The sequence below is a fragment of the Zootoca vivipara genome, chromosome 6 (assembly GCF_965207765.1).
Source record: "Zootoca vivipara chromosome 6, rZooViv2.hap1.1, whole genome shotgun sequence".
Classification (NCBI taxonomy): Eukaryota; Metazoa; Chordata; class Lepidosauria; order Squamata; family Lacertidae; genus Zootoca; species Zootoca vivipara.
The window spans coordinates 4,262,864-4,281,036 of NC_142589.1; the positions used below are offsets into that span (position 1 = coordinate 4,262,864).

At 44.4% G+C, this 18,173-nt stretch overlaps 2 long non-coding RNA genes across 3 annotated transcripts; one reads left to right on the forward strand and one right to left on the reverse strand.

The window, feature by feature from the left end:
- Positions 1-1,661: 1,661 nt before the first annotated feature.
- On the reverse strand, positions 1,662-18,138 carry LOC148685228 (uncharacterized). 2 transcript variants are annotated; one of them, XR_015950292.1, is made up of 4 exons: positions 11,974-12,111; positions 7,592-7,752; positions 2,285-2,378; positions 1,662-1,822 (listed from the first exon to the last, which is right to left on the reverse strand). It is a non-coding gene; the product is annotated as an uncharacterized LOC148685228 (long non-coding RNA). The 2 variants fall into 2 exon arrangements; XR_015950293.1 differs by lacking the exons at positions 1,662-1,822; positions 2,285-2,378 and adding an exon at positions 18,011-18,138 and having other exon boundaries at positions 7,616-7,752; positions 11,974-12,008.
- Positions 4,172-7,811, forward strand: LOC148685229 (uncharacterized). Its single transcript, XR_015950294.1, has 2 exons — positions 4,172-4,285; positions 7,647-7,811. It is a non-coding gene; the product is annotated as an uncharacterized LOC148685229 (long non-coding RNA).
- Positions 18,139-18,173: the final 35 nt, after the last annotated feature.

Below are 18,173 nucleotides of genomic sequence, written 5' to 3' on the forward strand. Positions count from 1 at the left end.
TGCATGTGGCAATTGTATCTGTGTGTCTCATGTATGTGCACTCACCTTTGGGTTTACTTATTGTTACAGGAGTTCTAAGGTCGTGTGTGTGTGTGTGTGTAAAATAAATGCTCATAAATGTACAAGACAAACACATACGGTAAGTATATAAACCATGTGTCTGAAATAGTACAGGAGAACAATCCTGGAGCCATTTTGACTCTCCCAAATTGACCTCAAATATTTCTCTGCAAGGAGGAAGGGAATGGGAAAAGCTCTCCAATTGTCTTTGGACTGTAGGGGCTTACACCTCCCTGTAAATACAGTCTGGCAAGTATCTGATAAGCTGAGCACATTATCAATACAGTGGTACCTCGGTTTAAGTACACAATTGGTTCCAGAAGTCTGTACTTAACCTGAAGCGTACTTAACCTGAAGCAAACTTTCCCATTGAAAGTAATGGAAAGTGGATTAATCCGTTCCAGACAGGTCCGCGGAGTACTTAAACTGAAGCGTACTTAACCTGAAGTGAACTTTCCCATTGAAAGCAATGGAAAGTGGATTAATCCGTTCTAGACGGGTGCGCGGCGTACTTAAACTGAAAGTACTCAAAACCGAAGCGTACTTAAACCAAGGTATGACTGTATGTGTAAGAGATTAAGGAACTATTTACCATCTCAAAGGAATGGCCAGGCTACCCAGAAAAGGCAATCTAATAAGGTATTATCAGGTAGGTATCCTGGCAGACAACACTTTCAAATTTCTGCTGGGCTGGGGACCACATCTTTCTGTGATGTAGATGTTTTTTTGGGGGGGTGGTCTCGAGCTACAGGGTAGGCAATTTCAAAAGTATATACAGTAAGAGCTTGCACACCAATTTTCTGGGTTCCTCCTTCCCTCCCTGCATGAGGGGAGTGGGGGACCCTGTTGCAACAGTTTAATAAAGATCAGGCTTACTAGCTGCTCTGCTTCTCAATATTCTCTGGTTGGCCTACCACAGGCACGTCCAAAGTCCTGCCCAGGGGCCTAATCCGTCTCAACAACTTCAATCCTAAAAAACAACTTTGGTTTGCCCTCGCGCATGTTCACTTCATCAAATCTGGCCCTCTTTAACAAAATGTTTGGACACCCCTGGCCTACCAGGGATACCCCATAAGGGAAAGGGAGCAGTATTTCTCTTACAACGCTTATGTTTTCCCATCAAATTGTGATGTTGAGCATGCCAGACATTCAGGGGCTTGTTTGTTTTTTAAATGCAGAATTTGGAAAAATCTCAAATAAAAGGATAATGGTTTGGGGAACAAATTCCTGCATTGGCTAACTTAAAAGGACAGCAGTGCCCCCTGCTGTCCAGAATGAAAACTCCAAGGAAACGGTGTCTGGGAAAAACATTGTGTGAACTTGTGAGGATGGTTTAAAGTACTAATTGAGAGAGTTTCTATGTTAGCATTCTAGGCAGGAGTGAATAATATTTTGTGTTTGTGTCAATAGCTTTCTTAAACTGAACTGCCAATGAAAAACATGATGTTTTGACTTTATTAATGTGGGTGTTTTAGAAATCAAATTCTGAAATGGGTTTTTGTAGGGGGCGGCCAGTGCTTTTTTCCTGGGGGTACTCAAGGGTATGCAGTACCAGCAGTTTTTTGTGGGGTTCCCCCAAATGTTAGAAGTGCAGCACTTACTGTAACAACTTCATGCCGAGCACTGACACCTTTTTTTCTCTTAAAAAGAAAACCACTTTGGAGGACCATGGTTTGAAAGCATGTTATCTAAAGCAGCCTTCTACACGGTGCTGGCTGGAACTGATGGGAGTTTTATTCCAAAACATCTGAAGAACATCTCACTGCGAATGAAAATAATTAAGGGGGGAAATTCTTGTTTGCAAAGCTGTGAACCTACACTTGCATCTTAGTCTTTTGACTGTAAAACCTTTTTGGTAAAGTGGAACACAGGCTGAGGTTTGGTTTTGGTTAGGGCATTCTTTCCTTTTAAAGAAAAGTACTAGATTTTGTTTTGCCTTTCCTGGTTGCTTTGAAGATTCCCACCACCACCACTGCCTAATGAAAACTGGGTGGGTCATGTGCAATTGAGAAATAAGCAGGGAGTGGGGTCTTGCCCAACTTGTGTCCAAAGGTGGCTTTCTTTGCTTTGGCTTAGTGATTGTCTGTGGTCCAATACAGGCTTGCTCACTCCTGAGTCAATCTGTTTAGGACCATGCTGATTAACTTCTGACAGATTCAGCCTTTATCTCAGTCGCAGATTTTCTCTGTGTACAAAAGATTGCTGGCTTAGTCCTTGAAATTACCCAGTTAAAGAATCTGAGGTTTCAGAGTTGAGAAATGCTCCTCTCTGCCAGAGATCTTGGAGAGGTGTGGATTGTCAGGGATGGCTGTACTCTGCTAGAAGACAGAATGAGATGTTAATTGGATCCTGCCCCCCTCCACAAAGTCATTGGGGAGCATGCTGATGTACTTCTGTGCAAGCCTTGTTGATATCCCCAAACCTGCAAAGAAGGGGAATGTGTCTTGCAAGCATTAACGTACCTTCCATGGAAAAGGAGCACTTGGGCTTCCATGTATGTCTTTTTATCTAGCTAACTTCCACCCTAACCAGTTTTTGGTGCATAGCCGCAACCTGTTTAACCAAGTGAGAAAATGGGTCAAGTGGGTGGATTGGAACCTGCCTGCCCTGAAAGCTGCACCATGGTGCTGCTAAACTCTGGGTTTCAGTGTTTGCAGTGCCAACCTTCATTTAAAAAAATAATCTGCAGCTCCTCAGGATATTGAGAGGGAGGTTCTTTCTCCTAAAAGAAAAGCAGCTAATTGTCAGGGTGTTAGGGTAGCAGATTTCCCCTTCTTCCATTTCTTATACATGCCCTTCTTAACTCTCAGCTAATCTGTAAGTTCCTTAGATGCCTCCCACTTTTTTTTCTTATTGGTATTGTCTGCATTTGGGCCTTCAATATTTCTCCTTTTAGAAACTCCCATCCTTCTTGGACTTCCTTCTCATTGAGTGTTTCTGACCATGGGATCACACCCAGTAGCTCCTTTAGCTTTTTGAAATTTGCCTTCTTAAAGTACAGAGTGTGTGTCTGACTACGCTCAGTTCCCCCCCCCTGAAACCCAGGAGAACATGATCACTTCCTCCCAAGTTTCCCAGTACTACTTCATTGATCAGTACTTCCCTACTGGTGAGGACCAGGTCCAAGAGAGATGAGCCCCTTGTTGGTTCTTCCACCTCTGGGTATTGAAATTGTCAGCGAGGCATACATCCTAAAATCATTTTGTCTTGCAACTGGGAGGGGGGCATTCCTGCTGTTTTGGGACGGGATTCAATTACAACTAGCAAATTCAGATTGCACAATTAAAGTCAATTTGAAACAAACCCACTTACATTTAAAACCACACTTTTGCATTTAGAAAAGTGGTGGGAAAATGCACTAGAAACTATGGGATAACACTTGCTTGACACAATATTGTCTAACCACCACCACACCAGCAAATGATTGAATGCACAATAAAGAGCAGACATTCTTGAACCTCCCTGCACACTTTGTACAAAGAAAGGAACCTTTCTGACCAAGGACAGAAAAAAGTTTGAGGGGTTCACTCAACAAGTACCTTACACTTACAAGTACCTTACTTAAGTGTGGATAAAAATGTTTGTTTGCTGTTGGGGATCTGACTGGGAGATATGAAGAAAGTCGAGCAGCTCTTCCATTGACCACTGAAGACTTTCACAGAGGCTGCTTGCATGCTTTGAAAAGTGTGCTTAGAAGAACCACCTTTAGCAGAGCTGCAGCTATTTGGGGGGGGGGGGGCTAGCCACGTTTGCTGCCCCAGGTGCAGCCTCTAGAGGGGCGCCATTCAGGCTCCCAGCCTGTGTGTGTGTGTGTGTGTGTGTGCGCGCGCGCACAAATGCACATAGGGGGTGCCAAACTGGGTCTTTAACCCGGGTTAAATAAAGCCCTGCCTTTAGCACTGCAAGTCCAGGCATCCAGGATTTTGTTTGGGAAAGCCCCTTTCTTGATTCATCAGAAATTGTCTTGGACAGTCCCTGTCCCCCTTGCAGGCCTCCTACAAGCCAGTCTCCGTGAAACAACTTTCTGCTGGGAATGCTGTTACGAAACTATAAGGTCAAGAGGAGGAGAGAGGAGGGGTCAGCCTGTTTCTGAGCAGCTGGTCTGATCTCTGCCAAAGATGGAAATCTGCGTAGGTATTATGGAGCGAGGCAACAAGAAGGGCTTGAGAGGCACCAGCTCTGGAGTTCTTCTCTTCTCGTCTTTTAGACTGGGCAGAAGAGGCTGGTAAGGACATGCGCTAAAGACATTTGGAGAGAAACAATGTACACAGGCTCATGTAATAATGATGAACATAGATATGTCCACTGCCTCAGAAACCTTGTAGATCACTGACATAAGGCTTCACTACCCTGACCTCTAGATGTTTAGGGCTGCAACTCCTATTTGACCCAGCATCATATGGCTGAATGGCTGGGGTTGATGGAAAAAATACATCGAAAAAATACATCAAATTGTAGAGTTGGAAGGGACCACGAGGGTCATCCAGTCCAGCCCCCTGCAATGCAGGAATCTTGCCCAATGTGGGGCTCAAACCCATAACCCTCAGATCCAGAGCCTCGTGCTCTTTTGACTGAGCTATCCCAAGTTATAGTCCAACAGGTTGGGTTGGGGAAGGTTGCTCTATTGGGGGGGAAATAGAAGGGAGCTTTGGTTGGGGGTAATTTCTGCATGTTGCACGATGCTCAAAGTTAAGCACCACATTGTCGTCAGTGCGGCTTAACTTCTAGGTCACTAGGTGTCACAACAAAAAAGGGCATAAAGTCCAATAAACTAAGGAAATTAAGAAGAATATGGAAGATGGAGGAAGCTTGTTTTCTGCAGCCCCAGGGGGAGGAGCTAAACCAATGGATATACATTATAAGAAAGGAGATTCCAAGTAAACATGAAGAAGAACTGTTTGATAGTGGAGCAGACTCCCTGGGAAAGGGGTGCACTCGCCTTCATTTGCTGACCATCTGCCATGGATTCTTTATCTGTGATTCCTGCATTGCAAAGGGTTGGGCTGGATGACCTTTTGGCTCCCTTCTTGCCCTGCAATTCTGTGGTTCTATGGGCCTCGTCCTCCACAGAACTGCTGTAGATTAAAATAAGAAAGTGGACCCAAGAGAGTTTTTCTTTCTCTCACATACTTCAAGGTCACCCCATGAAACTGACTTGGAGCAGAACCAGGACAAAATGTGGTTTAGAGGTAAGACTGGGACCTGGGAGAGCAAGGTTCAACCCTCTACTTCAGGCATCCCCCAAAAACTTCGGCCCTCCAGATGTTTTGGACTACAATTCCCATCTTCCCCGACCACTGGTCCTGTTAGCTAGGGATCATGGGAGTTGTAGGCCAAAACATCTGGAGGGCCACAGTTGGGGGATGCCTGCTCTACCATGAAGTTCAGAGGGTGACCTTGGACTGCTTACTCACTGGAGAACTATGTCTGTCAGCTTGTTGAGCCCCTTAGAGGAAAGGTGGCATATGCATGTCATAATAAAATGAGAATGAGGCTACATCGTGCCTTGGGCTTCTGAAGCACCTGTCTCAGTAACTGTGGATGGTGCAAGGGGAAAGTGAAAGGGACACCTCCTTTGTCATGTGGTTTGATTTTATTGGCTACATCAATAAAAATGAACATGGGAGGAAAGTGAGAGCTCTATCTGATTTTTTTGTCCTCTTCCATCTTCTCAATACTTTCTCACTCTCCTTCTGGAGCATCTGGAAGATTCAACAGAGATAAGCAAGGCAAGACCTCTTAAAGTAATTGAGCTAAACATGGCTTGCCAAATGCTATCCCTTTCTTTTCTTTTTAGTATTTTGAAATGTTGTTTTCTTTGTAATTACTGTTACTATTTCAAAATCTCTGACAAAATAATTGAAACAATAAAAATGAAATTGATTGCACCTTTGGGAAATTGACTAGGTTTGGGACTGACAGCACTTAATTAATTTATGGAATTTTGCTGCTGCATTATGTGGTGGTCATGGCCCACAAGTCTTTCTAAAAACGCACCGGACAGTCTCTTCACCAACCTGGTGCTCAAGATGTTTTGGACTATGATTGCGACTCACATCAGCCCCAAACACCCTCCCCTCCCCAATCATACCGCTTGAACGCTGTTATTTAAAACAAAAATAGATTAAATTACACCATGCCACAGACCACTTTGGTGGAGGGAGACATAATGAGATGCTCACTCTTGGCTTCTTTTGCTGCCCCCACCACAATGGTGCAGGACCTATTAAGCCCTGCTGGGCAATAGGAATGTCATTGTTTTGTTTTTTTCCCCTGGCAGAACTCCTGTGCCCTAATAGCCATGTGAGAAGCAGAAAGTGGTGCTTCCTAATAGGAACGTGGAACAATCTTCTGAGTGGCTGAATAATGTTTTGGACTGGGTGGGGGTGGTAATCCTAACAGACTGAAAATTTTAAAGACAAAAATAAAATAAAAAGTGGGATGGAAGGTCTGGCACAGTAACAAGGTTAGGCAAAGAAAAGAGAATTGTTACATATGAAAAGGGAGCAAATGATGATTCATTGTGTTTGGGCAATGGGTCAACATCGAAACCAAAGAGCATGGCTTTAAAAAAATATTAACTGGCAGCAGGAAGTTTCAAATATAAAGCAAATAGTGATCTTGGGCAACTGGAATTTTCCAACTGTCAATATGATCATGCGGTTGTCAGACATGTAAAGAGGAGCAATTAGGTCTCAGTCTATCTTCGGGGATTTAAAAAATTGCATTAATAAGTAATCTTGCTTTTTCTGGCCCCAGTGAAGGGCAAGCATCATCCTGCCACATATGTAACCAACTTTTCTCCTTCTACAGCTGTCAGATAGTTACCGTAAGCTGAAGTGAATCCCAAACACAAGCTGTATGAATACAGTTCTCTGCAGTTCAAAAATAGCTTGTTACATGCCACCCTAATCTCTGAGTGGTAAAAGATTCCAGGGGCTTCCCTAGGTTTGGTATCCTTGGAATAAATATCACCAAAGCCTGTGGTGTCTTTAGGATATATGGTTTTATTTACATATATAAACAACCTGAACACTCGCAGCATTAACACCCCAAAAGATCTTGCTTCTCCATTAGTCATAGTTTAGACCCAGCACAGAGCAAGCAGGTCCCTGTGTCTCCAGCTTCCAGCTTCTTCCAGCTCAGCACATACAGGTTACAAACACTTACTGTTCTCCTCGCTAGCAACTAGGTGATACAGAGGGAAGGAAAGATCCACCCCTTGGCCTGGAGGGCACAATCAGTTGTAGCTCATTCTTTGAGGACACTTAAGTGGCCAGCTAAGACCTTGTCTCACTAGTTGAGCAACAGAATCCTCTGTTAGATTTTAATTCTAACTGGATGTTGGAGCCCAATAATTGCAGGGGACTCAGGGCATCATCCAGACTGACACACACCCCCCCAAAAAAACTAGTAGCATAGCTGTGGGAAATTGCAGTCAAACATAACTGTGCATAGTGCTAGTTAGTGCATGAAGGGATTAAGACCAGAAAAGTCTGTTACTAGACTTGGCTAGGTCATGTTCTCTTACCTCCGTGAGAGGGAAAGTGAAGCTACTTCTTTTCCTTTCTCTCACTCTCTTGTAGTCCACCAGGACAGACGTATCTTAACTTGATCCAAGTTCATGCTGCATGTTGGAACTACCGGTACATTCTGTATTTTGCACCCAATTTACCTGTGTTCTCCTTGCTGCTGTATGGAATAAAACATGAACCAGACCTTTGGAGTTAGTAAGTAAAGCATTTTAAACTTACTTAACAGTGTGTGGTCTGCTCATTGCTAGATGGGCTTTGCCAATTCCACATAGTCCAATGCTTTACTTATCCATTCTTCTTTGGTGGGAACTACTTCTTTCTATTTTTGTGCATAGAGAATCCTAGCTGTTACCTATATAATACCATAAAATCCCATAAAATCCTATATAAACAGCTTAATCATCTTTCTTGGAATTTCTGTCCCTACAATCCCTAAAATAAAAGCTTCAGGGTTGTTTTTTTGGGGGGTGTAATCACTTTAAACATCTTTTTTATCTCATCATAGATCATATCCCAAAATACCCTTGCTTTCTTACAAGTCCACCATATATGAAAAAAGATCCATCTATTTGTTTACACTTCCAACAGTTATTATGAACCTTCTTATATATTTTAGACAATTTGCTAGATGTTAAATACCATCTTTATATCATTTTCATATAATTATCTTTTAAAGTATAGCAAGCAGTAAATTTCATATCTGCTTTCCATAGCCTTTACTACACAATCTTTTCTATGTTATGGCCTAGATCAGAGCTTTCCAAACTTTTCATGTTGGTGACACACTTTTTTGATTACAGGTAGGTAGCCGTGTTGGTCTGAGTCGAAAGAAAATAAAAAAATTCCTTCAGTAGCACCTTAAAGACCAACTAAGTTTTTATTTTGGTATGAGCTTTCGTGTGCATGCACACTTCTTCAGATACTTTTTTGAGACGCAGTAATTCAGTTCTACAAGCAAACCAGAGGTTAGTATTTCCATCCCTGGGAGGAGCGTGGGGAGCGTTTGTGCGACACACCTACACACTGCAGCCAACACACTAATGTGTCATGACACACAACTTGGAAAGGTCTGTCCTAGATCCTTAGCCCATTATATCATTACTGATTTAACCATTTCATCTTTTGTCTCCCATTCTAATAACAATTTATACATTTTTGAAATGAATTTTTCTCTGCCTTCAAGCAAAATCTTTTCAAAGTCAGAACTTCAGTGTATGAAACCTTTGAGTAAATCATTTAAAAGTACTCATTAATATGGTAATATTGCAACCAATTAAAAAAATCCTCTGATTTCTTCACTTTTTTCAATTTGCAAACATTCCCAGAGAAAGTCAGAGTTCTGTTTTCTGTGGATGAGGTTGGTGGACCATCTCTGTCTGTCTCTGTCTCTGTCTCTCCCTGTGCGTCTCTCTCATACACACAGACACACACAAACACACACACAGTGTTCTGGATGGGTGGAAGAATGATATTGGTCTGAACAAAAAGTCCAAAGTTAGAAATACACACATCTTAAAGAAGAGTGGGGTGGGGTAGACCTGTCCTTCCAATATAGAAGCATTATAGTTTTAACCACCTTGAATACCCTTAGAAGCTAATTGCATTGTCCCTGTGCCAGGTTCCAAAGGACTGGTATGTAATTCAATAGTACATTAACATCTGTAAACCTCAAGGAAATGTCCGAAACCTTATTTATGCAGCTGACGACCTCTGACCAAAAGACTGTGACTCTCGGACAGGGCCACATCATGTGACAGAGCACTGCATTTGAGACATGTTCCATCTGTGCGAGTTAAAGTTTCTCCCAAAGTATCGCATGAAGCTCAATAAACTCTGAAAATATTTTTGCACTGTATCAAACACAGTCCCTCCAGGAAAGAATGCCCAATTTAAAACAAGACGTCTCCTATTTTTCATTGCTGCTGTTTGCTCTTCAATGTCTATGCCTGAATAAATGTGTGCCATTTCCCTTTTAGTATAATAATTTTTATTAAATAATTTATTTGTTTACAAAGTATGTGCATCTTCTCTTTTCTCAGGTAAACTCTTTCCATATATCAGTTACATATAATGTGAGACATTAGTGTTGTATACAGAATAAAATTGGGGAAGAAGAAAAAAGGGGGGAAGGGGAAGTGGTAAATTTGTATTTTTATCCTTAGTATGAAAGCATACTTAGTATACTTATGGTCTGAAGCTCAACATCAAAAAAACCAAGATCATGGCCACTGGTCCCATCACCTCCTGGCAAATAGAAGGGGAAGAAATGGAGGCAGTGAGAGATTTTACTTTCTTGCGCTCCTTGATCACTGCAGATGGTGACAGCAGTCAGAAAACTAAAAGACGCCTGCTTCTTGGGAGAAAAGCAATGACAAACCTAGACAGCATCCTAAAAAGCAGAGACATCACCTTGCCGACAAAGGTCCATATAGTTAAAGCTATGGTTTTCCCCATACAGTAGTGATGTATGGAAGTGAGAGCTGGACCATAAAGAAGGCTGATTGCTGAAGAATTGATGCTTTTGAATTATGGTGCTGGAGGAGACTCTTGAGAGTCCCATGGGCTGCAAGAAGATCAAACCTATCCATTCTGAAGGAAATCAGCCCTGAGGGCTCACTGGAAGGACAGATCCTGAAGCTGAGGCTCCAATACATTGGCCACCTCATGAGAAGAGAAGACTCCCTGGAAAAGACCCTGATGTTGGGAAAGATGGAGGACACTAGGAGAAGGGGACGACAGAGGACGGGATGGTTGGACAGTGTTCTCGAAGCCACCAACATGAGTCTGGCCAAACTGCGTGAGGCAGTGGAAGAGAAGAGTTCCTGGCATGCGCTGGTCCATGGGGTCACGAAGAGTCGGACACGACTGAATGACTAAACAACAATACTTAGTGTGTATGTGGGGGTTTTATGTCAGCGTCATTTGGGTAAGTTCTCTTGCAGGGCATGGTTGTGTTTAATTGGCAGCAGTGAGATTTGTTTGCATGTTCGAGGGGCCAGATTGTTTTGTATGGTCTCTGTTGTGTGCCTTTTGAACACCAGCTGCTCCAGCAGCAGATATCACCTTGCCTGATTTTGCATCTGTACTCAAAAATCCCTCACGAATCCACTGAGAGCTGGCCTACTCTGACCTTTGCATCTATAACAAGCCTGGGCACTGAGCCCACCTGATATGCCTGCCTGCCTGCCTGCGACTGAGTTCCCAGTGGGTTGCTGTGGGAAACTGCCTCCATGGTTTTAGGAAGAGAAGTAAATGTCTTCCTCCCTGTTCATGTTCCCTCGATGGCACTTTCAATTGTGGCTCCAGAAGTGGAAAGTTTTGCTAAAGAGAGTAATTGCATAGTAAACAACTTCTGCTGTGCAGTACGTTGGTCTCAGTGAAATTGATCCTTGGTGGTGTTTCATTTGGTGTGTGTGTGTGTGTGTGTGTGTGTGTGTGTGTGATGTATGTGTTTGAATGTGGAACCCTGGAAGACCAATCTTCTGCTTCAAGACCAAAGATAAGCAGGGACAGGTGCAAGACTGGAGCCGAAACTCTCAGGATCTTCTCACACATGCAAAGTAAATGCAACAAAGTCTTGAGTCACCATAAAGACGAACAGGTTTATTACGGCATTAACTTTCACGGACTGCAGTAATACTTCATCTGATGCATGAAAGTTGATAAATCTTTTAGGGCCTGTCCCTACCTTGGCTTAATGTGGATTGTAAATCCCTTGGTGCCTCGTTTAATCCCCCCTCATCCATGCTGCGTTCTCCACCAACTACCACTCTCCCATACTTTCTCTTTCCTAAATCTGGATATTCCCTACACCTTGAAAATCTGAATTAGAGAGATACACCATCGGGAATCTCCAAGTTTTGGGAGAAGGAAATGTGAGATAGCAGTAGTTGGAGGTGCTGGGAAATAACTGGGGAATACCAGTTACAGGTAGGTAGCCGTGTTGGTCTGACGCAGTCAAAACAAAACAAAAAAACAAAAAAATCCTTCCAGTAGCACTTTAGAGACAAACTAAGTTTGTCATAGGTATATGAACTGGGGTATACCAGTTAATCCTGAAGTCTGGAGGGGGGGGGGAGGCTGACAGGCTGAATTCAAAAATCTTGACTCACTCTCTAGACAAAAGAACCTCCAGCAAAGTTTAAAACAGAAATAACAGAATCATAGAATTTTTAGATTTAGAAGGGACCATAAGGGTCATCTAGTCCAATCCCCTGCAGTGCAAGAATATGTGCAGCATTTGCAAAGCATAGGAAATAGAGGTTGTTAGACCTTGAAATGTTTCATTATTAAGTGCTCACAGTTGTGCTCCCGCATGCCTATCCCTCTCACAGTGAATAGACTACAACCCTCAAGTAAGTTTAAATGCCTTACTTACAGTAATCGGAGGTCTCACTCATGTATCATTCAGTGCTGCAGCAGAAACAACACAGGTAAGGTATTCTTAGTTGCAAAATACAGAATTTCGTCTCAAATACATGGTATGAATCTGGAGCCCCAGCCTCAAATGTCTGTTCTGTTATATGGTTCAAAGAGAAGAGAGGGAGAGAAAATAATGGGGAACAGGCCTTACATACTTCCTCCCTCCCTGAAGGTGAGGGTGTGTGACCTAGCCATGCTTTCTCTAGAAATTTATAGCTCTGTGCTCCTTAACTCCTTCATTTTCTAATGAGCATAGACATGCATTGTTGGGTTTGACTGCAAAATCTCTTGCAAGAGGAGAACGCCACATGGGCAAGAGGGAATTAAAGGAAGCAAAGGGGTTCACAATCCATATTAAGATAAGGTATGGACAGTCCCTTAGTCTTCAAAATGTTGCAAGGTTCCTGGTTGTTTTCAGTGGGAAACACAAAGGTTTTGTCCACACCAGAACAAACTGTGCCAATCCCAGTGTTGGCCAGGACATTCCCCACTTTTTCCAAGAAGGAGAGGAGTGGGGAAGGCCATGATGTGGAGGAGAACATCATATGGACAACAGAGAATTACCGAATAGAAACACAGCTTATTATCTACATTAAGAATCCTTGGAAAAGACCCTGATGTTGGGAAAGATTGAGGGCACTAGGAGAAGGGGACGACAGAGGACGAGATGGTTGGACAGTGTTCTCGAAGCTACAAACATGAGTTTGACCAAACTGCGGGAGGCAGTGCAAGACAGGAGTGCCTGGCGTGCTCTGGTCCAGGGGGTCACGAAGAGTCGGACACGACTAAACGACTAAACAACAACAAAACAACAGATGAGCCCTTTAAATGCAGGTTTTTTTTCTGATTCAGACTTTCCAAGAATCCATCCCTCCAGAAGCCCCATAGTTTTCCCCAGGGAAAGGTCCAGGACAACACTAAAGGGAAGACAGGCCAGGATGAATCCACATTTAGCTCCAGTGCTGGCAAGCCCTAACATGAAAGGCAAAAACAAAGGAAGCTGAATTGACCAATTGACTGTGTGTGTGTGTGTGTGTGTGTGTGTGTAATTTTCCAGCTACCAAGGAAGTTGAGTGTTTCACAAAAAAGTGGAGACAGATCCTAGCAACAGCCTGATTTTGTATTTCAAAGGTCAACAATTCAGGTTTCTTAGCAGTGCCAGATGCAACCTGAAACCTGAATAGTTTCTAGTAGAGCCAAATCAAAACAAGTCTGCTCCTTTCTCCTGCATTCCATCTTAAGACTGTGGCTCCATCCATGGCTTCACCATCAGTCAACTTCTCCCCTCTCTGCTTTGTTTAACATCCAGCCTGATGAAGTGTCCTAGAGAACTTGAAAGCTTGGCTTGCTACTTTGAGGCATTTTGGTTGGCCTAGGGAACGTACAGTGCCCCCAACATGCTGCTCCACTATATAGCTGCCTGCACTGTGGGAGGCTCTGCATGTGTGTGTGTTGAAAGTGAGACTAGGGGTGTGATAGAAGGCTGGCAGGGGAAACAACCCTGGAAGCCTTAGCCACAAGGTCTGTGGCATTGATGCCTTCTTCTTCTTTGGCGATCACTCGTAGCCGAGTAAGATTGTCTTCCATAAACACGGTTTTAACAGTGAGTCCATAAGTGACTGCAGAGGCCAATTCTGGATCCACACGTCCTTCCACAGTGGGGACATTGGTTTCCGGGCAGTAGTTGATCACTGTGCCTTCCTCTTAGCACGTTTCTCCCTTGCGTCCTGAGTTTGAGTGTCTTCAAAGCCCATGACACCTTTGGTAAAGGCTGTTCTCCAATTGGAGGCAAGTGTTTCCCAGTTGTTGGTGTTTATCCTACATTTTTTTATCCTACATTTTTTTAAGGAGACAATCCTTAAACCTCTTTTGTTGAACACCAGCATTACACTTTCCATTTTTAAGTGTCTCTTTGCTTTTCAGTCCATGACAAGGTACTGCAGTGGCTTCTATTGTTGATTTGAATCAAGAATAAAATTTCATTGAAACTAGCTTACCCTGAATACATTTAAAGCACATTCCCCACCCAAAACAGAATCCCAGGGACTGTAATTTGACCCTCACAGAGCTACAGTTCCCAGCACGCTTAACAAACTACAATTCCTGGGATTCTTTTTTATGGGGGTGGAGGGAAATGTGCATTAAATGTATGGTGTATATGCAGCTCAAAGCATGTCAGGCAAGCTTCTGTTGGGAGAGGATACTTTCCCTCCCATGGAGAGAAAACTCTCTCCATAGCAGTCAACCTAATTTCCACTGGCTGTGCCACTTGGGAGTACAATGTCCTAAGTCAAGATGACCTCCAAGCTTCCTCGGGAAAGGGTGTGCTTTGAGTTGCCTGGCTGGCCTCATGCCATTTAGGGAAGTCAGGAGGGGGGATGGGGACAATGCTGAATACCACAACTGAAACAGACCACATATTAGCTTGCACCCATGCAGAATCAGTCCCTTGCAGGTGACCAGAGAAGGTCCTCTGGGTGTCTGCCATCTCACTCAGGAGACTGGGCAACTTTAAAGAGTAACCATTGGAAAACAAAGGCAAGATAAGGCTGCATTCTATGTAAAATCAAAGAAATCCCTAAAAGCAGGATCACCTGCTTGCTCTCATAAAACCACAGGGATGGGTGGGACGCTGGAGGTCATCTACCCCAACCCTTTGCTCAGTACAAGATCTTACAATGTAGGATACAACCACAGCATTTCTAACAGATAGCTCTCTCACCCAGGGGTAGGCAACCTAAGGCCCATGTGTCACAAGCAGCCCATGGGGGTCATTTAACTGGCCCCCGAGCCACCCCCAAACCAAGCCGCCCCCACCCGCTCGGAGAGTCCCCACGCACTGCGCTAAACCAGCACAGCACGGTGCAGGGACTCACTTCTGCAACCCCGGAAATCGTGCCTGAGTCTGCGCATGCGCAGATGCTGACAATCACGTCTGCGCAGACACAGATGCCAGAAATTGCATCTGTGCAGACGCAGATGCTGGAACCTGCGATCCACAGAGGGCCCACAGAGGGATCTCCACTGGAGTGAACCGGCCCAGGCGAGGTAAACCTTGCCGACCTCTGCTGGGTCTTCACTTCTGCTTGAGTATCTCCACAGCAAAGGAAAGCTCACTATCAGCCAAGGAAATCTGTCCCACCATCCTGCTGTCCAGGAGCATCTCCAAAATACAATGGCTTGGCAATAATCGCTTGTGCTTAAACAACAGAGACAGGAGACGAGCAGGGCCGGCTCTAGGTAGAGTCCCAGTGGCATGGGGCGCCAGGGGGCAGGGTGCTGTGCGGCGAAGCCGCGCGGAAGCCATGCTGTGCCCTGCGAGGGCGGGGGCGCCGGAGCGATCTCCGCCCCTCAGTGCCAAGGCGCGCGACCTGCTCAAGACTGCCCTGGAGGCGAGGCAGCATTTATTAGTGTGCCTGTCCATGTGCGCATGTATATGCCTGCACATTTACTCCTAGTTCTCAATTACAGTGGGACACTTACCCAAAGACCTTTTACCCAAAGGCACCCTCTAGAACAGCAACTGACTTTCTGAGACTGGGTGCTAATCAATGCTCAAAATGTTTGTTGCCTCAGTATTTCCATGGAGCCACCAATCTGCACCACTGTTCCTTTCCACGTTCCCAGGTCTTTTCTTGGTGACAGTACTCACTGGATGCCTTCATCTGCCCCAGCTGTAATAAAACATGTTTCTCCCATATTGGTCTCTACAGCCACAGCAGGCGCTGTAATCCTCCAGAGTTTGATTTCACTCCCAAGGGCGCACTCTTCTGTTGTCTCTCAAGACAGACAGATGCCAACAACAGCAACTCATGCTGGAGCAGAACTAATACCTCTTTCTTTTGCTGCTCCGAGCAGCCATTTTGTGCTGGTACCTTCTATGCTTGCATCAAGTAAGAGTACCGACACTTCAATTTTTACCTTAAAAAAGTAATGTCTGTTTCACACACACATACACACACCCCAACTCCACCAGGTTTTCGAATCTCAATGTGTCATAAAAGAGAGGGGAGACAGAGCCCCTTTTTCAGGTCAATACAAGCTACTTATATTTTCATCCATTTTCAGATTAGTTCCTGCATTTTCTCTTGATGTTGGTCTGTAAAGTGCTATGCATATTGGGGGTGCAATAAATATGTAAATAAATCATAGCTGCTGTAGTACTAGTAAAGGTAAAGGTAAAGGGACCCCTGCCCATTAGGTCCAGTCATGACCAACTCTGGGGTTGCGGCGCTCATCTTGCTCTATTGGCCGAGGGAGCTGGCGTACAGCTTCCAGGTCATGACTAAACCGCTTCTGGCAAACCAGAGCAGCACACGGAAACGCCATTTACCTTCCTGCTGCCAAGCCCTATTTATCTACTTGCACTTTGACATGCTTTTGAACTGCTAGGTTGGCGGGAGCTGGGACCGAGCAACAGGAGCTCACCCCGTCGCAGGGATTCGAACCGCCGACCTTCTGATCAGCAAGCCCCTAGGCTCTGTGGTTTAACCCACAGTGCCACCCATGTCCCTGTAGTACTAGTACTTCAGTCAAAAGCTGAGTAAAACAGAATATTTTGGCATTGTGTGCTCAGACTTTCAAAAGGCTTTTAGCAATATTCCCTACCAAATGCTCTTGGGCAAACCCACAGTCATCAGATAAGACAAAGGGTCCTCTTGTGGATTGGTACCTGATTAGGGAACAGAAAGGGATAAATGGACAGTTATCACCATGGATGGTTGTAAAAAATGGGGTTCTCCAATGAGTTGTATTGGGACTGGTGATTTTTTTACTGGTTCCTAAGTGACTTGGAGTTAGGGCTGACATGGGCATAGCCAGGATTTATGTTGGGGGGCAGGCTTTATGTTAGCGGGGGCAGAACCGAGCTATCTGCAATGTGATTGGTCAATTACTTATGTATTTTTATTTATATACCGTATTTGATTGGGGGGGCAGCTGCCGTGCGCGCGCGCGCACACACACACACACGGCTATGCCCATGAGGAATGAGCAGTGAGGTAGCCGTGTTTGCTGTTGCTACCAAATTGTTTAAGGTGATCAAAGCAAAACAAGTTTGCAAGTTGCTCCAAAAGGATCTCTCCAGACTGGATTATTGGATATTAACATAGCAAATGTGATTCAATGGAAGCAAGCAATAAAGTGACTCTTAACTTCCCATACACACTTGATGGGATCTGAGATGGCCAGGGAAGATATACAGTACTGGTATTGTGGTTGAAGGCTGCATTAAAATGTTGACTCAGAGTGTGACAGCTGTGAAAAAGTAAACTCCATGCTAGGGATCTTTATGATTAAAATAATGCTGGCATGATCAGAATACTTTTATACAAATATATGATGCATCCACACTTGGAATACTGTGTCCACTTCTGGTCATTGCAGAAAATGGTTCAGAAAAATGCAACCAAAATGATCAATGGGTTGTAGCAATTCCCTCATTGAAAGGCTTATGGCATTTGGGGCTTTAGAGAGAAGGCAAGGGAGAGGGGACATGAGAGAGTTACAGTGGTACCTCGGTTTAAGAACAGCCCTGTTTAAGAACTATTCGGTTTACGAACTCCACAAAACTGGAAGCAGTGTCCTGGTTTGCGAACTTTACCTCGGTCTAAGAACGGTGGAAGGGCCTCATTAGGGAAAGCGCACCTCGGTTTACGAAGGGCTTTGGTTTAAGAACGGACTTCCGGAATGGATTAAGTTTGTAAACCAAGGTACCACTGTATATACAATTATGCATGGTGTACAGAAAACAGACAAATGACTTTTTCTTCCTCTCTCATAATACTGGTACCCAATGTAGTTAGTTGAATGTTGAAAAACACAGGACACAAAGAGGAAATCCAGGTGGCATATCGTAAAATGATGGAATAAGGAGCAGGTTGTAGCCATGGCCACTACAGGTATCTTTAAAAATCCATGGAGGAGGGGAAGGGCTACTAGCCGGGTTGGTTATATTTTGCCTCCCTTGGTGCGGGGACGATGCCCCGGCATACCTGGGGAGCACAGGTGTTGCTGTCGTGCTCAGGTCCAGCTTCCCTCGGGGGCCGGGGCACCTGTTTGGCCACTCTTGAGAAATAGACCCTGGCCGAGATGGGCGGCGTGGCGATGGAGGCGTCTGAGGAGGGCTCTCGTCTTCTCCTCGCCGGGCCGGCTGGG